This window comes from Megalobrama amblycephala, linkage group LG14 (genome assembly GCF_018812025.1).
Source record: "Megalobrama amblycephala isolate DHTTF-2021 linkage group LG14, ASM1881202v1, whole genome shotgun sequence".
NCBI classification, from domain to species: domain Eukaryota; kingdom Metazoa; phylum Chordata; class Actinopteri; order Cypriniformes; family Xenocyprididae; genus Megalobrama; species Megalobrama amblycephala.
The window spans coordinates 7,151,464-7,176,419 of record NC_063057.1 but is presented as its reverse complement, the minus strand read 5'-3'; the positions used below and the strand labels follow the sequence as shown (position 1 = coordinate 7,176,419).

Here is a 24,956-nt window from a genome sequence, read left to right as displayed (position 1 = left end):
TCATGAGGCCATTATAATAGTGTCATAAATATGTATCTTGAGCTCAAGTACAGTGGTACAAATTGAACTTTTCATTAAAATGTCATTAAGTGACAAAACTCTGACAAATAATTTTATAACAGTGTCATGACTATTTTTCATTTCATGTTTTTTTTTTTTTTTTTTAAGTTTCCTCCAACAGAAGGTCAGATAATAGACAATTTCAAATTTCGTAAAAAAGATGACACTGTTATAAAATAATGGTAACACTTTATTTTAGGGTCTTTTAACTAGTTGCTTATTACTATTAGCATTCATATGGCTAAAATATTGGCTATTTATTAGTACTTATAAAGCACATATTAATGCCTTATTCTGCATGATCTTAATCCTACCCAATACCTAAACCTAACAATTAACTATAGTAAGCAGTAAATTAAGAGTTTATTGAGGGAAAAGTCATAGTTAATCGTTTATATATGTGTTCCCTATACTGAAATGTTACCAAAATAATGTAATGTAATGTTAACCCATAACGCTAATTAGTTTTTTTTAAGTTTGATAATTAATCTGCTATGTCATGTTTATGACAGGTTATGATGTTTTGCTAATGTCAAGTTGTCATGACAAAGACACTGACAGGTTATGATGTATTGGTTTATGTCAAGTTGTCGTAACAAAGACATCTCAAACAATGTCATCTTTGCATTAAAAATGACATAATTGAGCGAATGACATTTAATGACAGTTGTCATAAACATGCATAAAACCTCCTTCATATTCATGACACATGTCATGTCAAGATTATGAAGGTGTCATGTCAGTCTTATGCACACCCCTTCAAGTAAAGTGTTACCATAAGTTCTTAGTTCAATGTCAATGTCAAGCTCAGAAGTGTGTTGATCATAATGTGTTGTTTGTAAACTACCTCAGGTCTCAAAGAACATAACATTACAATAATAATGAACATAACAAACTGAAAGAGCGTTGACCTGTACCACCTGACTGCTGCAGATTCATTTCGCCGTTGATAGTTTTGCCATTGCCATTGAAATGCATAAATTCGAGTTCCACAGAAGATATATATATATATATATATATATATATATATATTTATATATAGCATGAAATTTCTTCGCAAACCATCCATCAATTGGCCTATTTGATCTATCTCTTCACCATTACACTGACTCAGTTAAGTAAACAATGTTTGATAGCAAAAGCTTTTCTCCGCCTGAGTCATGCAATAAATCTGACATATGCAACCAGTTAAAGGCACAATATGTAGGATTTTTAGATTCAATTATCCAAAAAACACTAGAACACTGTTATATATTTTGTTGACTTGTGTACTTACATTTTCCCAAATGTTTCCAAGAATGTTTAAATCCAGAGAAATAAGCAATTTTAACCAGGACACAGACCGTGTCCATGTGTCCCATCAATGACATCACACCCTCGATTTCCGAAACCATGGAAATACCAAAGATGCTTTAGTATATTTTGTGTTTTATTAGACAGGGGAGCAACTGTTTGGATACATTCATCGACAGAAAACTAATGTTATATAGCTCAACACAGTAAGTCTTATTGTTTAAACTGCTTACTGCAGTTTGCAACAAGTGTCTCATAGTAGCCGCCGAGCGAATGCACAGAGTAGCATTATAACAACTTTCAACACTCAAATGTATCTAATATGATAAGACAGCGCTGCTTTACCCCACATACACTTGTGCAGAAGAAGCAGAAGTGGCGACTGCGGCATAATAAAAGTTCAAAGCTGCTGTTGAAATGTGTCACGCTCGTCTCTCATTAGCAATCGCTCCAGCGGCCACATTACTGCTCCCACAGCACTCGGCCCTGCTCTGCTTACAGTAACGTTAATAATCTCATCCATGAACATGATTTCTGCCTGAGTCTCATCCCAATTCTTTTCTACCGGCTGTAGACGTGAAGACATCACCTCTAATGATTCAGTGAAATCAAGGTGTCATCAAGCTTGACAGTCCGAGCGACATTTAGCTGTGAAAATTTACATATTGTGGCTTTAACAGATCAAATATTCACATATCCCTGTGATCTCCCAGACGAAGGTTAATTTTAAAGTAACCAACAGTTTAATGTTTGCGAATGACACATAATTGTATCCTAATTTAGTTACTTGGTGTTTGGTAATGAAGGGCCTACTTTGAATCAGCAACACTGACTCAGTGACAGACAAGTCATTTATAAGAAGACAACTGATGGCACCTGTATTCATAGCAACTAGTTTCTAACTAATTAATTAATTGATTGTTAATCATAAATATAGGGGGGGGGGGGCTGCTGATTGGTATAATAGTTTTCAAGAACATTATGTAAATTGGTAAACTATTTAGCCTATAGGCTACTAAAATGAACACCAAAACTTAACATGAACTGTTAAAAATTATAGCAATTTATGCGAAGAGACTGCGGTCTTTAGCCTCCTTTGTTAGAGCGCCCACCTCCCATGCAGATGGGCCTGGGTTTGAATCCCGCTTATGATGGAGTATTTTATCCATCCTATAGAAATCAATTGTAGAATTACTTTGCTTACTATAAAAGCTAGAAATCTTTTGAGGCCTCTTGGCCTATGTAACTGTAAGCCCAGGTGAAAAAAAGTACACTTCTATAATGAAAGTAGTGCTCTATTTTCACATACTAATTTTGTACTTAATATACTAAAAATTCTTCTTTAGTACTTCTTAAGATCATCTTAAGAAAATTTTTTTTATTTAAGTTTTTAATGTAAGAAGTGCGTTTGTCTAAGTGTTTAACGCAAGAAGTGCATTTGTCTTTATACGCAAGAAGTGCGTTTAAGTGTTTAACGCAATAAGTGCGTTTGTCTTAATATGCAAGAAGTGTGATTCTCTCAGTGTTTAACACAAGAAGTGCGTTTGTTTAAGTGTTTAACGCAAGAAGTGCATTTGTCTAAGTGTTTAACACAAGAAGTGCGTTTGTCTTAATATGCAAGAAGTGCGTTTGTCTAAGTGTTTAACACAAGAAGTGCTTTTGTCTTTATACACAAGAAGTACATTTGTCTAAGTGTTTAACACAAGAAGTGCGTTTAAGTGTTTAACGCAAGAAGAGCGTTTGTCTAAGTGTTTAACAAAAGAAGTGAGTTTGTCTAAGTGTTTAACACAAGAAGTGCGTTTGTTTAAGTGTTTAACACAAGAAGTGTGTTTAAGTGTTTAACTCAAGAAGTGCGTTTGTCTTTCTCAACTCAACTCAATTTTTATTTGTAAAGCACTTACAAAACCATAAAATTGGGCCAAAGTGCTGTCCATAAATAGTGGATAATTTATAAAATTAATACAAGCATAAAAAGAGCACCAAGAAAAACATGCAATGAATTACGCACAATTGGCCTAATCAAACTCCAAAAGCTTGATGAAATAAAAAAGTCTTCAAGTTCTTTTTAAAAATGTCTATGCTTGATGAGGATTTAATAGAAAACCGGAGCACATTCCAGAGTGCAGGAGCCGCAACGGAAAAGGCGCAGTCTCCACTACGCCTCAATCGAGCCCGAGGGACGTTTAAAAGCATACTCTCAGAGGAGCGCAGATGACGTTGAGACTGGTAGGGAATTAACAAGTCTTTTACATACTCAGGTGCCTGATCATGCAATGCCTTATAGACAAACATTAACACCTTGTATTGTATTCTATATTTTACAGGTAGCCAGTGAAGAGATATCAGTACAGGTGTTATATGATCCCGTTTTTTAGTGTTTGATAAAATTCTCGCCGCAGCATTTTGAACAAATTGGAGACGAGCAACCAGGGATTCACTTATGCCCAAATAAAGAGCATTGCAATAATCTAACCGCGTGGAAATAAAGGCATGCATAACAGTCTCCAAGTCCTTATTTGAAATGATACGTTTCAGTTTAGACAATTTTCTCAACTGAAAGAACGATGTTTTCACAACGCTATTAATTTGACGATCAAAGCGAAATACAGAATCGAAAATTACTCCAAGATTTTTCACATAACCACATGTATTATTGAAAAAAGATCCATATCGTTCAACCAGGTCATTACCAAGCTGTTTTTTCCCCAAACATAATAAACTCAGTCTTATCCTCATTCAGTTGTAAAAAGTTATTTGCTAACCATCCCTTTACCTCAGTCAAACACTCATAAAAATTTTCAAAAGATGTACAGCCATCACAGTCCAAAGGAAAATACAGTTGTAGATCATCCGCATACAAATGATAATTAATGTTGTATTTCCTAAAAATTGAACCCAAGGGCAACATATATAATGAAAACAAAGTCGGGCCAAGAATTGATCCCTGAGGAACACCCCAAGAGATAGTTGCAGATGCAGAAACATAATTTCCAATTTTAACATGTTCTGTCATGGAGATAAGAAGAAAACCACGTAAGAGCTATACCTTTAATCCCAACATAATCTCTGAGGCGTTCTATCAAAATCGCATGATCCAAGGTATCGAAGGCTGCACTTAAATGTAACATCATTAAAACAACACTTTTCCCGGAGTCAAGACCCAACAAAATATCATTTGTGACCTTTAATAAAGCAGATTCTGTACTATGTTTGGTTCTAAAACCCGCCTGAAAAATATCCATTATATTGTTTACAGTCAAGAAGTCAACAAGTTGATTGTGAACAACTTTCTCTAAAATTTTGTTTATAAAAGGCAGTTTAGAGATATGCCTAAAATTTTTTATATCCCGTGAGTCTAAATTCATTTTCTTTAAGACAGGTTCAATAACAGCATGCTTAAACTCTAACGGTACAGTGCCATAGGATAAACTGCTGTTAATAATCGATAAAATACTGGGACAAATAGTGTCTACCACCTCCTTAAACAATCGTGATGGAAGAACGTCATAAAGAGAGGTCGTCGGCTTTAAATGCAATATTATATTTTTCAGCTGAACTGATGTAATCAATTCAAAATTACTTTATACACAAGAAGTGCGTTTGTTTAAGTGTTTAACGCAAGAAGTGCGTTTGTTTAAGTGTTTAACGTAAGAAGTGTGTTTGTCTAAGTGTTTAACACAAGAAGTGCGTTTAAGTGTTTAACACAAGAAGTGCGTTTGTCTTAATATGCAAGAACTGGTTTGTCTAAGTGTTTAACACAAGAAGTGCGTTTGTCTTTATACACAAGAAGTACATTTGTCTAAGTGTTTAATGCAAGAAGTGCATTTGTTTAAGTGTTTAACGCAAGAAGTGCGTTTGTTTAAGTGTTTAACACAAGAAGTGCGTTTGTCTTTATACACAAGAAGTACATTTGTCTAAGTGTTTAATGCAAGAAGTGCATTTGTTTAAGTGTTTAACGCAAGAAGTGCGTTTGTTTAAGTGTTTAACGCAAGAAGTGCGTTTGTCTAAGTGTTTAACACAAGAAGTGCTGTGACGAGCAGGGCGGGCGAGAGCCGTGAGAGAACGGCGCGAGTCTCTCACGGAGGAGCTCCGGAGGCATAAAAGGAGGAGCGACGACTGTGAAGGACGAGAGAGGACCAGGCCTGGACTTTGTTATGTTTTATTATGTTTGTGTGGCCGGCAGACGTCCGCGAGGGTCTGCCGGCATTACTTTCGTTTTGTTCTTTGTTTATTTTGGTATTAAAGTTTTGTTGAATGTTCGCCGGTTCCCGCCTCCTTCTTCCCATATTTACGAACTGTGTTACATTGGTGCCGAAACCCGGGAGGAAGGAGGGACATGCTGTCGAAGAGCCCTCGCTGCTGAGGTGGATCGCGGTGCTGCGGAGTTCGGGCAGCGCGGGAGTGTGTGTAGACCGCGAGAGGCTGCCCGAGGCGGTGGTGCTGGAGCCTTGTGAAAGGTGGGACGGAGACCCGGATGCCGTGCTCCTGGGACGAGGTGGGGTGGCTGCCGTCCTGGACCTGGAGGGAGCGGAGGAGTCGCCGCCGTCCGCCGTGGGCCGGAGCCTGCTGCCGTCCGCCATGAAGGGGAGGAGCAGGGGACGGGGGACTCGCTGCCGGCTGCCCTCAGCCGGAGGAGCCATCGCCGGATGCTAGGAGGCGGTCGAGGATCGGGCCGTCCACCGAGCGTCCAGTGCCACCGCATGGCACCGCGAGAAAGAGTCTCTTGGCAGGCTGAGGACCGAGCGGCAGTGTGTCGGGGAACCGGACCAAGAATTTCTTTTTTTTTCTCTTTTTCCTCTCTCCCCTCTCTCGTCCTGTCGCTCCCCTTGCTTCCGTCTCCTTTCTCTCGTCTCGTCTGTCCTTACCCCCAGGTGCTGCGGCCGCCGAGACAGGCCCCGGGGGGGAGTAGAGCGCAGTCTCGGAGGTACCCCCCGGCCTGCGAGGGGCGATGGGGGTATGTGGCGACCAGGGCGGGCGAGAGCCGTGAGGGAACGGCGCGAGGCCGGTGGCGCGAGAGTTAACGAGCTACACCTGGGAGGCGCACCGGCCTTGAGTCTCTCACGGAGACTCCGGGAGCATAAAAGGAGGAGCGACGACCTTGGAGGACGAGAGAGGACCAGGCCTGGACTTTATTTTACGTTTTATTATGTTTGTGTGGCCGGCAGATGTCCGCGAGGGTCTGCCGGCATTACTTTCGTTTTGTTCTTTGTTTATTTTGAATTAAAGTTACGTTGAATGTTCGCCGGTTCCCGCCTCCTTCTTCCCATATTTACGAACTGTGTTACAAGTGCGTTTAAGTGTTTAACACAAGAAGTGCGTTTGTCTTTATACACAAGAAGTACATTTGTCTAAGTGTTTAATGCAAGAAGTGCATTTGTTTAAGTGTTTAACGCAAGAAGTGCGTTTGTTTAAGTGTTTAACACAAGAAGTGCGTTAGTTTAAGTGTTTAACGCAAGAAGTGCGGTTGTTTAAGTGTTTAACACAAGAAGTGCGTTTAAGTGTTTAACACAAGAAGTGCGTTAGTTTAAGTGTTTAACGCAAGAAGTGCGTTTGTCTAAGTGTTTAACACAAGAAGTGCGTTTAAGTGTTTAACACAAGAAGTGCGTTTGTCTTAATATGCAAGAAGTGCGTTTGTGTAAGTGTTTAACACAAGAAGTGCGTTTGTCTTTATACACAAGAAGTACATTTGTCTAAGTGTTTAACACAAGAAGTGCGTTTGTCTAAGTGTTTAACGCAAGAAGTGCGTTTGTTTAAGTGTTTAACGCAAGAAGTGCGTTTGTCTAAGTGTTTAACGCAAGAAGTGCGTTTGTTTAAGTGTTTAACGCAAGAAGTGCGTTTGTTTAAGTGTTTAACGCAAGAAGTGCGTTTGTCTAAGTGTTTAACACAAGAAGTGCGTTTAAGTGTTTAACGCAAGAAGTACATTTGTCTAAGTGTTTAACACAAGAAGTGCGTTTGTTTAAGTGTTTAATGCAAGAAGTGCATTTGTTTAAGTGTTTAACGCAAGAAGTGCGTTTGTTTAAGTGTTTAACACAAGAAGTGCGTTTAAGTGTTTAATGCAAGAAGTGCGTTTGTCTTAATATGCAAGAAGTGCGTTTGTCTAAGTGTTTAACACAAGAAGTGCGTTTGTTTAAGTGTTTAACACAAGAAGTGCATTTGTCTAAGTGTTTAACACAAGAAGTGCGTTTGTTTAAGTGTTTAACGCAAGAAGTGCGTTTGTCTTAATATGCAAGAAGTACGTTTGTCTAAGTGTTTAACACAAGAAGTGCGTTTGTTTAAGTGTTTAACACAAGAAGTGCATTTGTTTAAGTGTTTAACGCAAGAAGTGCGTTTAAGTGTTTAATGCAAGAAGTGCGTTTGTCTTAATATGCAAGAAGTACGTTTGTCTAAGTGTTTAACACAAGAAGTGCGTTTGTTTAAGTGTTTAACGCAAGAAGTGCGTTTGTTTAAGTGTTTAACGCAAGAAGTGCGTTTGTCTAAGTGTTTAACACAAGAAGTGCGTTTAAGTGTTTAACGCAAGAAGTGCATTTGTCTAAGTGTTTAATGCAAGATGTTCCTCTGACAGAGAGAGAAGAAAACTTGAGAGTAACGATAAGGGTGGGGTTTCCTCTGAAAGAGGGAGGAGAAAACTTGAGAGTAACGATAAGGTTGTGGCTGCAAGAGGAGAGAAGTGTGTGTGTGTACAGGCAGGAAGACAGAAAGAAAAGTTCACCCTTTCTAGTTGTGACTATTTTATAAACCAGAAAGTGGGGAACAAATTCTAACATAGACTTTGAACACAATGTTGATTATTGAACAACATTATTCCCACCAGTGGACCTGAAATAGAGGAACTGCCTGTTTAAAATATCTGAGAAAGACTAATCAAATATGTAAATATTGTCTGATCATCGTGGTGATAACTAGTTAAGAAAAGATGCAAGCTGGGATTAGAGAGGCGTAGCCTACTAAAAAAGTGTGAAACATATAGTCATAATTTAGATTATAATAGCATCAACACCAGAGATGCCAAGGTCTAGACATCAGTTACACAGAGATACTATAGGACAGCCTCCAAAAAAATAGGGAAAAAGGACAAAAAGCTTAAATACATGAGGCAAGCTGAGGAAACATTTGATGTGGTTATGTGCAGAGAAACTGAATCATTGATTTAAAAAAAAATCATTAAAATTAGGGAGACAGGTCAAAGGGAGATACAGTGGGTACGGAAAGTATTCAGACCCCCTTAAATTTTTCACTGTTTGTTATATTGCAGCCATTTGCTAAAATCATTTAAGTTCATTTTTTTCCTCATTAATGTACACACAGCACCCCATATTGACAGAAAAACACAGAATTGTTGACATTTTTGCAGATTTATTAAAAAAGAAAAACTGAAATATCACATGGTCCTAAGTATTCAGACCCTTTGCTGTGACACTCATATATTTAACTCAGGTGCTGTCCATTTCTTCTGATCATCCATGAGATGGTTCTACACCTTCATTTGAGTCCAGCTGTGTTTGATTATACTGATTGGACTTGATTAGGAAAGCCACACACCTGTCTATATAAGACCTTACAGCTCACAGTGCATGTCAGAGCAAATGAGAATCATGAGGTCAAAGGAACTGCCTGAAGAGCTCAGAGACAGAATTGTGGCAAGGCGCAGATCTGGCCAAGGTTACAAAAAAATTTCTGCTGCACTTAAGGTTCCTAAGAGCACAGTGGCCTCCATAATCCTTAAATGGAAGACGTTTGGGATGACCAGAACCCTTCCTAGAGCTGGCCGTCCGGCCAAACTGAGCTATCGGGGGAGAAGAGCCTTGGTGAGAGAGGTAAAGAAGAACCCAAAGATCACTGTGGCTGAGCTCCAGAGATGCAGTTGGGAGATGGGAGAAAGTTGTAGAAAGTCAACCATCACTGCAGCCCTCCACCAGTCGGGGCTTTATGGCAGAGTGGCCCGACGGAAGCCTCTCCTCAGTGCAAGACACATGAAAGCCCGCATGGAGTTTGCCAAGATGGTGAGAAATAAGATTCTCTGGTCTGATGAGACCAAGATAGAACTTTTTGGTCTTAATTCTAAGCGGTATGTGTGGAGAAAACCAGGCACTGCTCATCACCTGTCCAATACAGTCCCAACAATGAAGCATGGTGGTGGCAGCATCATGCTGTGGGGGTGTTTTTCAGCTGCAGGGACAGGACGACTGGTTGCAATCGAGGGAAAGATGAATGCGGCCAAGTACAGGGATATCCTGGACGAAAACCTTCTCCAGAGTGCTCAGGACCTCAGATTGGGCCGAAGGTTTACCTTCCAACAAGACAATGACCCTAAGCACACAGCTAAAATAACGAAGGAGTGGCTTCACAACAACTCCGTGACTGTTCTTGAATGGCCCAGCCAGAGCCCTGACTTAAACCCAATTGAGCATCTCTGGAGAGACCTAAAAATGGCTGTCTACCAACGTTTACCATCAAACCTGACAGAACTGGAGAGGATCTGCAAGGAGGAATGGCAGAGGATCCCCAAATCCAGGTGTGAAAAACTTGTTGCATCTTTCCCAAAAAGACTCATGGCTGTATTAGATCAAAAGGGTGCTTCTACTAAATACTGAGCAAAGGGTCTGAATACTTAGGACCATGTGATATTTCAGTTTTTCTTTTTTAATAAATCTGCAAAAATGTCAACAATTCTGTGTATTTCTGTCAATATGGGGTGCTGTGTGTATATTAATGAGGGAAAAAAAATGAAGTTAAATGATTTTAGCAAATGGCTGCAATATAACAAAGAGTGAAAAATTTAAGGGGGTCTGAATACTTTCCGTACCCACTGTATAATGACAAAAAGGAAAAAGAAACATAAAGATCGCCTCCCCATGAACCACCTTATGGCCCTTCATAGAAACAGATGTCTGACATAACAGGAAGAGTAGGAAAAAAAGTAGGGCTGTACGATATTGGAAAAAAAAAATTGCAATATGAGATACGATATTGATTTAAGGGTCAAAGAAGAAAAAGGGTTTTCAAGCATCAAAAACAATAAGTATAATACAGCTTTGAATTGTTGTTGTTTTTAAATTCATCAGAATGGGACCTGTTTAATTCATAGTTAGAACATAATGCATACCATAGAGGGTTAGTTTGTTTGTTTCTCCTGAGCAAAAATTAAATATTAGTTTTTACCATGATTTACAGAGTAAAAGTAGGCCAATTGAACAATTATCAAGAAAACTCCAATTCCAACTCCAAAAATGGATAAGAAATAACCCTGAAAGAAAATAACAATATTGAACAAACATTAGTTGACCGGTCCATAAGGAATTAAATTAATAAGCAGGCCTGCTAACAGGGATTGATCCAGAGGATTGCACAAACTGGTGGCCACCAAAAACACTGGTGTTTTCTCCTTAGTATAAGTGGTTTGTGCAGTTCCCTGAGGAAATCCAAATAACTGACAGAAAGGATTATAATAACTATTACTGACACTGACCAGTCATATGAAGACACTTTGTATCTTGTTATCCCTGGGAGACATTTGATCCATTGCAGAGATTCTAAGAATTTTAGGTTGTGTTAAATAAAATAACTTGTGCATTGTGTTGAATAAGCAAGATTGAGTGACCAAGCTAAACAGACATGTCATACAGATTTTACAACAACGAGACTCATTGATTTAACCATAAAAGGTTTGAGAGAAAAGGTATCAATAATAATGAGTGATAAAAAATAAAAAAAATAGTTTATATGGGACTGAAAACAAGGCAACCCAGACAGACTGAAATGCTGCTAATTTCTGCATTCTGCAAAGAAAAATGCTTGCTGTTTTCTGCAACAAAAAAAATGCTTTATTAAAATAGCATGAGGAAACTGCTGTTATCAACCAGATACTTTGTAGAATTTATAAAGCATAAATTTGATTAATGCGGTTCTCTGAGTGTTTAATCTCCAGATGACTTCTGGGACGACTGCCTTGACATACTAACTGAAAGCAACTGGACTGTGCAACAAGTGAAAGCAAGAAAGATAAGGACATGGCTGCAAAGAGGAAAAGAAGCATTGGTTGATGGGCCTTCACTCCCCCTGAAAGAGGAAGTTGAAAACTTATGAGGGGCTGATATGGACAAAGACAGAGTCAATGCAGTAATGACCGAGAAAACCATGCTGTTATAATGCAGATGGTCTCCTCTGCAGCTTGATCAAAAGTCAGACTGAGGAGAGGCAGTGAGACAACAACATCCAGAGTTAAACCACTGTCACACCATGACACCAGGCCCTTGAATGCCATCACAGACTGACAGAGCAAAAGCATTGAATGAGGAGGTTAACTTCATCCTTTCCTAAGCAGGCACAGGTGATACATTTCCAATTATCACTACAGAGACCGCTTCAAATTTTATTGATTGGCCATATAAATTATTGATATTTTTTAGCCAAATGCAACATTTGTGTCCAAAACAATGTCAGAAAAGGTGTGTACATGGATTTGAATGGTCAACCAAGGGGAATACCAAATGAATTTAAGGATGGAGATGAAGTAAAATCAGAATTTGAGTACATTTGTGTGTATAATTTATGAAGAAATATGAATTACTTTTATTGTGATTAACAGAAGCTCATTAACCACGCTGAAGATAGATTGAGAGCCTTGGGAGAACAGTTGGTGACCCACAAGCAAAATGACATGGCCAAACAGACAAACATTAAATTGATTATACTCAGAAGAATGAAGTGTTTGTGAAGTATATGAAGCTATCTGTTGTACTTATGTTGCAAATAATACAGCTCCTGATGGATCATTCAACAAGGCGATGAAGAAACTGAAGGAGATAAGAATATTGGGAACTAGTTTGATAAAATATTTAAATTACGGGGTAAATGATTTACTAAAGTGAGAATAATAATAGCAGTGGCTATTGCTATTTTTGTTTGGTTGTTCTGTAGTATTGTGCCGTTTCTCAGATCAATGATGGCAAGTGCGGTCTCCAGAGTGATACTGGATAATGAATAATAAATAATAAGTAATGAAGGTGAGAGCACTTTATTACAGTTCATCAGAGTTGATTTACAGATATAAAGTTTACCAGTTTATTAAGCACCTTCCAAAAAGGCATAAGGTCTTTATATATTTGTTTACTGTTAGTTGTAACGAGTGTTTCTGCGTAATTCACCAGGTATGAAATTGCTTAACTTGAAAGCATGATTGGTTTAAAACTAATGTTCTTAAAAAACAGCTTTAAAATCTTAGTACTAACTAGTGTGAATGGTTCAGTGATAAGATTTTATCACTGATTGCCCTATCAGCAGTTAGTTGGGAAATATATAGATGTTACACACCTGTGTGCACACCTGAAGTGAGTGCACACCTGAACTCACTTCCCTCATCAGCCTTCCCGCCATTTCCCTAGATTCCCTGCACATGTTGTCTTCGTCAGCACCCCCTTTAAGTTGGACTCACTCCCTGCACTCCTTTGCCAGTTCTATTGTTTGTTTAGATGTGTTGTGTTGTTATAACTCTCCTTCGTGTGAATAAAAGCCCGTATATTGTGGATTTCCGTATTCGCCTCGTCTCTACAGTACCAACACGTAACAATAGACTTGTTTGCCACATTTTTTATCTAGTTTTTATCTTTACCTACTCTGTAGTACAGCTGATGTATTCTTGTATACATTGTGTGTTTTTATTTTGTGTGTGTGTGTGTACAGATGCAAGGGAGTTTGACATGCTGGTTGATTCGATATCTTTTTTTTATCACTCCATACATCAGAAAATACTGTCAAAAAACAACAACAACATTTTCACAATATTTTAAAGTTTTATATAGCTGCTAAAGTGGAGTTTTTTTAATTGAAATCTACAGACACAAATATATAAAGTGTGATAAAATACACGGTAACACTTTACAATAAGGTTCATTAGTTAACATTAGTTAATAGTTAACACGAACAAATAATGAGCTGCACTTATACAGTATTTATTCATCTTTGTAATTTCAACATTTACTAATACATTATTAAAATCTTGTTCACATTAGTTAATGCTCTGTGATCTAACATGAACAAACAATGTATTTTCATTAATTAATGTTAACGAGGATTAGTAAATACAGTCACAAATGTATTGATCATGGTTAGTTCATGTTAGTTAATACATTAACTATACATTAACTAACTAATGAACCTTATTGTAAAGTGTTACCAAATTAACACTTAAAAATGCATTTTAGATTATTTCTTTCCACTAGTCTGAAAGAAGACTAAAAATCTAAAAATTGACCTGTGCATGAAAAAACAATGATTTTGCCTGTCGTTTAAAACTTTTAAATACTCTTCAAATTATAACAAATAAAAGATTTCGGTAACACTTTACAATAAGGTTGATTTGTTAACATTAATGTTTTAACTAACATGAGATAACCATGAGCAATACATTTTTTAATCTTTGTTAACGTTAGTTAATAAAAAATACAGTGCATTTACTCATGTTAACAAATACAACTCTTGATTTTAATAATGTGTTCGTAATTTTAAAATTAACATCAACAAAGATTAATAAATGCTGTAGAAGTACAGTTCAAGATATCTAATAATTTCAGCATTTTTTTATATACAGTTATAAAGGAACATTACCTTTGCTGTGTCCCGATGTCTGCAGTAACTGAGTAGGCAGTGGCTTTTATCAGTTCAGAGAGACTTTGTGCGGCAGCCCATGTGCGTCTGCTGTCTTCATCAAGCAGTTTCAGGAAAAGGGCGCTACCATAATGTCAGGGGGAAGTTCCCTTTTCTCGGGGAACGAAAACATTTTGTGAATGAAGGCAAAATTTCTTGTGTGAACAAACATTTTGCAAACGAAAGGAAAGTTTTGAGTGAACGCAAACATTTTGCTAATGAAGGCAACGTTTCTTGTGGGAACGCAACTATTTTGTGAATTAATGCAAAATTTCTTGTGTGAACCCAAGCGTTTTGCGAACGAAGGCAAAGTTTCTCGGGTGAACGCAAACATTTTGTGAATTAATGCAAAATTTCTTGTGTGAACCCAAACATTTTGGGAACGAAGGCAAAGTTTCTCGGGCGAACGCAAACATTTTGTGAATTAATGCAAAATTTCTTGTGAACCCAAACATTTTGGGAACGAAGGCAAAGTTTCTCGGGCGAACGCAAACATTTTGTGAATTAATGCAAAATTTCTTGTGAACCCAAACATTTTGGGAACGAAGACAAAGTTTCTCGGGCGAACGCAAACATTTTGTGAATTAATGCAAAATTTCTTGTGTGAACCCAAGCGTTTTGCGAACGAAGGCAAAGTTTCTCGGGTGAACTCAAACATTTTGTGAATTAATGCAAAATTTCTTGTGTGAACCCAAGCGTTTTGCGAACGAAGGCAAAGTTTCTCGGGTGAACGCAAACATTTTGTGAATTAATGCAAAATTTCTTGTGTGAACCCAAGCGTTTTGGGAACGAAGGCAAAGTTTCTCGGGCGAACGCAAACATTTTGTGAATTAATGCAAAATTTCTTGTGTGAACCCAAGCGTTTTGCGAACGAAGGCAAAGTTTCTCGGGTGAACTCAAACATTTTGTGAATTAATGCAAAATTTCTTGTGTGAACCCAAACATTTTGCGAACGAAGGCAAAGTTTCTCGGGTGAACTCAAACATTTTGTGAATTAATGCAAAATTTCTTGTGTGAACCCAAGCGTTTTGGGAACGAAGGCAAAGTTTCTCGGGTGAACGCAAACATTTTGTGAATTAATGCAAAATTTCTTGTGTGAACCCAAGCGTTTTGGGAACGAAGGCAAAGTTTCTCGGGCGAACGCAAACATTTTGTGAATTAATGCAAAATTTCTTGTGTGAACCCAAGCGTTTTGCGAACGAAGGCAAAGTTTCTCGGGTGAACGCAAACATTTTGTGAATTAATGCAAAATTTCTTGTGTGAACCCAAGCGTTTTGGGAACGAAGGCAAAGTTTCTCGGGCGAACGCAAACATTTTGTGAATTAATGCAAAATTTCTTGTGTGAACCCAAGCGTTTTGCGAACGAAGGCAAAGTTTCTCGGGCGAACGCAAACATTTTGTGAATTAATGCAAAATTTCTTGTGTGAACCCAAGCGTTTTGCGAACGAAGGCAAAGTTTCTCGGGCGAACGCAAACATTTTGTGAATTAATGCAAAATTTCTTGTGAACCCAAACATTTTGGGAACGAAGGCAAAGTTTCTCGGGCGAACGCAAACATTTTGCGAATTAATGCAAAATTTCTTGTGAACCCAAACATTTTGGGAACGAAGGCAAAGTTTCTCGGGCGAACGCAAACATTTTGTGAATTAATGCAAAATTTCTTGTGTGAACCCAAACATTTTGCGAACGAAGGCAAAGTTTCTCGGGCGAACGCAAACATTTTGTGAATTAATGCAAAATTTCTTGTGTGAACGCAAACATTTTGCGAACGAAGGCAAAGTTTCTCGGGTGAACGCAAACATTTTGCGAACAAAGGCAAAGTTTCTCGGGTGAACGCAAACATTTTGCGAACGAAGGCAAAGTTTCTCGGGTGAACGCAAACATTTTGTGAATTAATGCAAAATTTCTTGTGTGAACCCAAACATTTTGCGAACGAAGGCAAAGTTTCTCGGGCGAACGCAAACATTTTGTGAATTAATGCAAAATTTCTTGTGTGAACCCAAATATTTTGCGAACGAAGGCAAAGTTTCTCGGGTGAACGCAAACATTTTGCGAACAAAGGCAAAGTTTCTCGGGTGAACGCAAACATTTTGCGAACAAAGGCAAAGTTTCTCGGGTGAACGCAAACATTTTGTGAATTAATGCAAAATTTCTTGTGTGAACCCAAGCGTTTTGCGAACGAAGGCAAAGTTTCTCGGGCGAACGCAAACATTTTGTGAATTAATGCAAAATTTCTTGTGAACCCAAACATTTTGGGAACGAAGGCAAAGTTTCTCGGGCGAACGCAAACATTTTGCGAATTAATGCAAAATTTCTTGTGAACCCAAACATTTTGGGAACGAAGGCAAAGTTTCTCGGGCGAACGCAAACATTTTGTGAATTAATGCAAAATTTCTTGTGTGAACCCAAATATTTTGCGAACGAAGGCAAAGTTTCTCGGGTGAACGCAAACATTTTGCGAACAAAGGCAAAGTTTCTCGGGTGAACGCAAACATTTTGCGAACAAAGGCAAAGTTTCTCGGGTGAACGCAAACATTTTGGGAGTGTACGCAAAGTTTCTCAAACATTTTAATGGAAGTTACTCTCATAGAAAGATGGATCGCCTTCTGTTTCAGATGATTGTTGTTCCAGTCAATGGTTTTGGAAACTGTCCTCCTGCGTTTTCTGGTTCAAGTTTGTTTGTTGAACCTAACCTGACACTAACATTTCTTATCTAGCATTCATGTTGAAGTCAGTTCTGTAGTACTGGTTCAAAAGTCTAGTGTAGATTGTATCTCTTTTATTGCACTACAATCCATCACGCTTTTTACCGTCACAAAACCAAAAGCATTTGGTACTACCTACCTAGAATAGCAACGTTCACTAAAGGAGGAAGAGCGTTTTCACATTTGGCTCCTAAACTCTGGAATAGCCTTCCAGATAATGTTCGGGGCTCAGAAACCCCCAGTTTTAATCTAGATTAAAGACAAATCTCTTTAGCTAAGCATTTACAGTACATAATGGATCTCATAACATTGTTATTCCAGTTATATCAGATCAAGTGCACATCTTTTGCTTGAAAGATATGAAACACATCAGAGAAGAGAAGAGATGCAAGAGGGAAAAGAATGTATTTTGTTTAAAGATTACGAAGGAACACACATTAAAAATTATATGCACTCATAAATCATTTATAATAAACATTGCAATATTCCATACTGCTCATTAATAGTAGCTAGTTGTTAAGTTTAAGTATTGGGTAGGATTAAAGGTGCAATATGTAAGAATTTTGCAGTAAAATATCCAAAAACTACTAGGCCGGTGTTATATATTTTGTTCAGTTGAGTACTTACATATCCCAAATCTTTGCAACTATTTGTAAATCATGTGAAAATTGCTCCGAGATGTGTGAGGAGTCACTGTCAATGGCGTCATACCCTCGTTACCCTCAGTTTCCGGTTTTATTTTGTAGAAACCACAGAAACACCAAAGACGCTTTAATATTTACATGTTTTAATAGACAAGGGAACAACTGTTTTGATATATTTATTGACAGAAAGCTAATTATTGTTATATAGCTCAACAATTTAAGTCTTATTGTTTAAATCTAATTTTCTTGATTTTTTGCGAGGACCATGCTTTACCATGCCTCAGAGAAAAACACTGATTTGTGAAGCTAACATAGCATACTCAGATGCAGCTTTATTTATAGTAACAGTAATACAGCATTTTCTCCATCATACAATATGTCTTAAAATTAATTGCATGCCATTTATCAACACAAGCCATCCAGCATTAAATATGATATTCTAAAATCGATCTATCTTACTTCAGTGTGTAACAGTGTCTCACAGCAGCCGCCGAGCGAACGCACAGAGTAACGTTATAACATTTTCAACACACTCAAATGTATCTAATATGATAAACAGAGCTGCGTTACCTCATACTCATGACCGGAAAAGCGGAAGCAGCGCCGGCGACTGTGACATAATAAAAGTTCCGCTGCTCATGCGCAATTCGCTCCAGCTCCTCGTTCAGCTTCCACAACACTCGCTCCTGCTCGGCTTCATACTACAGTAATGTTAATACTCACATCCATGAACATGATTTGTTCCAGAGTCCTATCCCTATTCTTTTGCACCATCCGTTGAGGTGAAGACCACATGTCCCAAGACTCCACGCTCAAACTTGCCGTCATCAAGCTACGCCTTTGTTTTGAATAGGCCTCTAGCGACCTCTAGTGGACAGAAAATATTACATATTGCACCTTTAAGCATGTATAATAAGGTCATATAGAATAAGACATTAATATGTCTTATAATATTATTAAGTACTAATAAATAAGTACTAATATTAATAAGTACTAATAAACAGCCAAAATTCTAGTAAAATGCAAGCTAATAAGCAACTAGTTAAAATGCCCTAAAATAAAGTGTTACCAAACATAAGAATTCTTTCTAGCTTTTTTAGGTTATGAGTTACCAGTGTTGGGGAAAGTTACTTTTAAAAGTAATGCATTACAATATTGCATTACTCCCTGAAAATGTAACTAATTGCATTACTTATAAAAAGTAATGCATTGCGTTACTGTCACAGACACGTCAGGTTCCAACCTCCAATCACAACGCACGCCATCACCAGAGTACTGATCACCGCCACCTGCACCTCATCACCTCACTCATCAACAGCACTATATAACCCACACGCACACAGCACTCCACGTCCGGTCTTATTCGCATATACCAAATGTTATGCTTACCTCAAGGACTCCTCTTCGTATACTCACCTGTCTCCAGCGTGTTTCCTTCCCTCTGTGTGCCTCGTCTGCTGTGTGGGTGTGTGCCAGTCAGCTCCTCAGTTCTCCAGTGATCTCATCTGTACTCCAGCGATCCCCAAGCTCCAACAATCATCTACCTGCAAAAAGAAAGGACAGTAACTATTCCTCATATTACCTGCTCAAACTTCTACACAACCAATTCACTCAGCTGTGTGTGTTCACCTGCTCTACTGTGGTCAAATAAACATCCATTACCTGTTACATCTGTGTCTGTCTCCTGTATACCGTAACAGAAGACCGGACCAACACCGCAGACCCAGTATGAGCCAGCCAGATCCTTTCCAGGAACTCGTGGATGCGCTTCGGTGCACATTATCCACTCATCCTCCACCGCCATCACTAGTTACTGTCCCTTCACCTGCACCAGCTAACACCACCAGCGATGTCAACAGTTCTCCTTCACTGCCGCCGTACGCCAGTCCCATGGCCAAACCGGCGCCCTTCTCAGGATCGGCGGAGGATTGCAGCGGATTCCTGCTGCAATGCACACTGGTCCTGGAGATGCAGCCGCACCTGTACCCGAGTGACACCTCCAAAATAGCGTTCATTATATCTCAGCTCAACGGCAAAGCATTAAAGTGGGCCGACTCCATCTGGTCCCAGCGGGGCGCTGTAACCCAATCCTACTCGGCGTTTATTTCCCACTTCCGGGAAGTGTTCGGGAAACCGATCACGGACTCTTCAGCTGGTGAGAAACTTTATAATTTGAAACAAGGATCTCTGTCTGTTTACGACTATGCTTTGCAATTCAGAACGCTTGCAGCACTCAGCGGATGGAATGAACAAGCTCTAATAACGACTTATCGCCAAGGATTGGAACCTCGGGTGCGGCTGCATCTCGCTGCAAAAATTCATCCAGCTCTCCATTCCCTGCGCCACTCGCATGCAAGTGTGCATCCAAGAGCACCAGGACCAGTCCCTCTCCAACATGCTCCTCTGCCGATCCGAACCCGTCAGCACCCCTGAACCAGCCCAAGTACCTATGGATGTGGAACACTCTCGTCTATCTTCTGAAGAACGACACCGCCGGCTGACCCTCCGTCTCTGTCTCTATTGTGGTGAACCCGGGCATGCTATTGCTGCATGCCCCACACGACCGCCACGACCCCTGGTGAGTGCCATTATTCCTGCTACTCATAAGTTGAAACCACTCACTACTGTCGTCAATCTTACTGCCGCCAATGTCTCCCTTTCAGTGGTCGCGCTCATCGACTCGGGGTCAGCCGGCAACTTCATCTCCGGAGCCATCTGCCGCCACCTTCGTCTCAAGACCACTCCGTCTCCTACCATCTACACGCTCAACTCACTAACCGGCAGACCCCTGAGCCGTAAGCGCGTCTGCACCGTGGCTGGACCAGTAACTATTCAAGTTGGTTTACTACACCGGGAAGAGGCTCATATGCTGGTTCTGGAGGACTCAGCTGCTGACGTGGTTCTGGGGTGCCCCTGGTTGGAGCAGCATAACCCGATCATCTCCTGGAAAATGGGCGAAATCCTGAAGTGGGGCGACACATGCTTCTCTCGCTGTCTGGCTGAACTTCCTGTTCCACTATCTTCTTCGCCTGACCTCTCTCTCTGCGCCACGTCCATCGAAAGTCCAGTTGAACAACGCTCCGTCGACATCCCCAAGTGTTACGCCCCCTTCAGCGATGTCTTCTGCCCGCAACGGGATTCCAATCTGCCTCCACACCGGCCATGGGACTGTGCCATCGACCTGCTTCCAGGTGAACCAGTGCCTAAGGGTAAGATATACCCACTTTCCATCCCGGAGGAGAAGGCCATGGAGGATTACATCAAGGAAGCCCTCGCCCAAGGTTACATCAGGCCGTCTACTTCCCCTGCTGCTTCCAGTTTCTTCTTTGTGGCTAAAAAGGACGGAGGCTTGCGGCCCTGCATTGATTATCGCTCCCTCAACAAAATAACCGTCAAGTTCCGGTATCCCCTTCCTCTCGTCCCAACGGCCCTGGAACATCTCCGTGGTGCCACTGTGTTTACGAAGCTGGACCTCCGCAGCGCGTACAACCTCATCCGGATATGTGAGGGGGACGAGTGGAAGACCGCCTTCATCACCCCTACTGGCCACTACGAGTACTTAGTAATGCCGTATGGACTGGTCAACGCCCCCTCCGTATTCCAGGACTTCATTCATGAGGTGCTCCAGGAGTTTCTCCACCGCTTTGTCCTAGTCTACATCGACGACATTCTTATATACTCCCGGAGCCAGGCCGAACATCGCCGACACGTTGCGGAGGTCCTCACCCGACTTCGCCAGTACAACCTGTTCCTCAAGGCAGAGAAATGCTCATTTCACCAACCTTCCGTCTCTTTCCTGGGCTACAATATCGACCACAGTGGCATCCGGATGGACGAGAGGAAGGTGGAATCCATTACCAACTGGCCAGAACCCACCACCATAAAAGAACTCCAGCGCTTCCTCGGATTCTCCAATTTCTACAGACGTTTCATCAAAGGTTACAGTACCATCGCCCATCCACTCACCAACCTGCTCCGTCATCAGCCCAAGTCTCTGTCCTGGACCCCGGCAGCCACCAACGCCTTTAACCAGCTCAAAGAAGCCTTCACCACCGCTCCCTTACTCGTACATCCAGACCCAGAGAAACAGTTCGTTGTAGAAGTGGACGCCTCGACAACTGGAGTGGTGAAGGAAGCAAACTCACAACATTTGCTGTCTGAGAGCATTTCACTGGGAATCTGACTTGGGGGGTTTGTTAGTCTCTCTACAGTAGCAAAAAGAGTGCGGGTGTTGTTTAAGTTTCTGTTTATTATATTTGAGAAGAAGGTCTGTCTAGCTTTGCCTAATTCCACATTGAAAGCATGAAGAATATCTTTATAGATGTTATAATGAATTTCAAGTTTTGTCTTTCGCCACATGCGCTCAGCTTTTCTGCATTGTCTTTTCATATTTTGCACTGCTGTTGAGTTTCTCCACGGTGCTTTTTGTCTGCCACTTTTCTTCCTGACTTTCACAGGAGCAATGTTATCAATAACATTCTGTACTTTTGAGTTAAAAGAATCAAGGAGAAAATCAACAGAGTCTGCGGATATGCTTGGTGTTAAAGATATAGCCTTCATAAACAGTGCACTAGTATTCTCAATTAAGCATCGCTTTTTGCCCGAGACAGATCTAGCTTCAACAGTCGGACAGATCAATATTTCAAAGAAAATACAGAAATGATCAGATAGCACTACATCCTTAATGACAATGGATGAAATGTTTAGACCCTTACTAATAATTAAATCTAGAGTGTGTCCACGATTGTGTGTAGGTCCATGTACATGCTGAGTCAGATCAAAAGTATTCAGAACAGTTATGATTTCTTTTGCCATATTGGATTCTGCATTTTCTATGTGGATGTTAAAGTCCCCAGTAATAACAAAACAGTCAAAACAGTCCTCTGAGGAAATTGCTGATAACAGTTCTGTAAAATCCTCCACAAAGGCTGGAGAGTATTTTGGAGGCCTGTAAATAACTATAAGTAGAATGCATGGAGCACCTTTTAACACAATACCTATTGTGCATTGATAGACATCTTTAAATAGAGCAGCAACACCTCCACCTCTCCTAACAGCACTGCAGACACTCATAAAAGTAAAGTTAGGAGGGGCTGTTTCATTCAGGATTGTTGCACTGCAGCTGTCTTCAAGCCATGTTTCATTTAGAAGCATAAAATCTAGGTTGTTTGTGGTTATTAAGTCATTGACTAGAAGTGATTTATTTTTAAGTGAGCGGATGTTTAAAAGTGCTAACTTAACAGTCTTACTTTCTGTCTCTACAGTAATCTTAGTTTGACGTGTAATAGGTAGCAGATTAAATGGGTTTGCCAAACGGTTTGAAAAGGCCTTAGGCTTTCTATAACGTAATAAAACAGAAATAGAGAAAGCTACAGGCACACTGGGTTCCCGCTTGTTCTGTAAACAATTGATAAAGTCACTGTTATCGTAGCGGGGACCCGACACACATCACTGAGAGCTGTTACCGGTTGTTTTTGATTCACCTAGAACAGATGGAGGAGGGTGAGGGCCCTGGCGTTGTGGCAGGGGCCGAAGAGCTCTCGCAGGAGGAGGGGGTGGCCGAGCTGGGCCCACAGGCTTTGGTGGTTTCGGGGCTTGACGCTTTTTTGTTGATATCTGGGGGCTCGCAGCAAAAGAGTGGGAGAGTTTGGTTCCAGCATACACCAGTTCCTCCATTTTCTCTGAAAAGCACAGAAGAGGGGATGCTGGAGAGAGGGATAACGTGTCCGGTGAGAGGGGCTGTTGCTCTGGTGTTACCAGAGGCTGTAATATGTTGTCCTGGCTTCCCTGGCTGTTTTCCCAAAAGTCGTCCTTGGGTGCTGAATCTTGGAGCAGTTCTAACACGTCACTGTCTCTCGGTGAGCTCTGTGGGCAGGGCTCAGTTAGGATTGTGTCCGTGAGCAGTGGTTGTTGTGGCTGCGTGGTGTTATCATTGACCTTGTGGGAAGTGTCAACCGCATGTCCATTCAGCTGCTGAAGTGAAGTCCTGTGGTCAGTTGTACTCTGTCCAGGTGTGTTTGTGCCATTCAGGTTGAGTGGATTTGCACACACTGCTGAAGGATGATGGAGGCAGAAGTAGATATTGTCCTTTAGCACTCTTGAGCCCAGTTTGTTTGGGTGCAGGCCATCATGAGTGAACAATTGTCTCTGACTCCAGAACAGATTGAAGTTGTCGATGAAGTTCAGTCCTTTTAAGATCACATCTCCTGCATGTGTGTGTGGTGGCAAATAAAATAATATTACTGCATAAGAGACAAACATTTTTATTTTTTATTTCTGTAAGAAAGGTCAACAGTCATACAGACACTCAAAGTTGCTGCAGAGTGTGTGACCAAGAAGGGAAGGTTTCTCCAAAGACTATAGAATAACACAAGACGCGTCTCATTTATTGTTTTGAATGTGAGAAAGTGCAAAGTTTCTCCCACCCTTTCTAGCATTGATGGAGTATTTTATCCATCCTATGGAAAACAATTGTAGAATTTGTTTGCTTACTATAAAAGCTAGAAGTGTTGTGATGCCTCTTGGCCTATTTAACTGTAAGGGTAAAACAAGTTTACTTGGCCACTGAGCATATTTCATTGGTAATTTTCCATCAGACAACAGGTGGCTGCGAAATGAACAACACCATCATTAAAGGGTGTCACGTGAAGGCTTCTTGCCTCTGGGGACTGTTGACTGTTTTGATACAATGTTTCATTTGGCCAACGGGAAAAGGGTTGACTATCAAATTGGCAGAAGGCCATGAGAAATGAAGTCAAAAGATGTACAGTAGCTGGAAGCTGGTCACCCTTACTAAGAAAATTCTCTTACATTATCAACACTTGCAATTATATTAGTGAAGTGTCTATGGCAGAAAGGTCGGGGAGTACATGGAAAGGAGGTGTGAGGGGAGAGCACGTGTAAGTGAGAATATGGGAAAATGTAAGAGCGAATATTACCAGCCAATGATATTAATTTGGTGTATTTTAAGAGATATGAAAAAGCCAATGATATTAATTTGGTGTGTTTTAAGAGATAAGAAAAATGTATAAAACTGTGACCCAGCTAAGGGAGCCTCAGATGCGGAGCTGGCATCTCACTTTGTTGCTTGACAATAAAGTTAAATACTTCTGAGACCTGGAACTTCGATTCTGCGAGACCAGATCTGAAGGGACAAAGAAACATCAAATCTGCCACAACAACTTTAAGGGTAAAGTCTCTACCCAACTGTAATTTTCCACACATGGACAGATAGTCAGAAACACATTTGCATACATCACGCTTCTGACACTCGGACCCTCAGATTTAGGTACATGATGACCTTCTAGGTTCATATGGGAAAGTGAATATTCACAAAGACAACATTAAAACTACAGTTACATTTACACCCTCCCAACAAAGAAATGGATCGACTTCTGTCAGCTTGTTAAACATATTTTTTCTATTTGGACATTTTCTACTATATGATGGCTGAAGCAGCAGCGCGTGACACTGTTTTCACGGTAACCGGATCAACATTATGAACGGAATTCTACAAAACTTAAAACACCAAATGATCATGCAGTGAGATAAAATAGCTTCTCTTCCCTGCAAACGATACCATGAAGAGTGTGGATATTTAACCAAGTCAAAA

General features: G+C 40.2%; 1 protein-coding gene across 2 annotated transcripts in view; it reads right to left on the bottom strand.

The window, feature by feature from the left end:
* Positions 1-24,956, bottom strand: part of cmah (cytidine monophospho-N-acetylneuraminic acid hydroxylase) — a 47,688-nt gene that overhangs the window by 10,465 nt on the left and 12,267 nt on the right. Inside the window, exon 1 of one of the 2 annotated variants that reach the window (XM_048154772.1) lies at positions 13,957-14,332. The exons of the other annotated variant lie outside the window; for it this stretch is intronic. The gene's annotated coding sequence lies outside the window, so the exon portion shown is untranslated. Of the gene's footprint in view, positions 1-13,956; positions 14,333-24,956 lie in introns of those variants that run through there. 2 annotated transcript variants of the gene reach the window in all.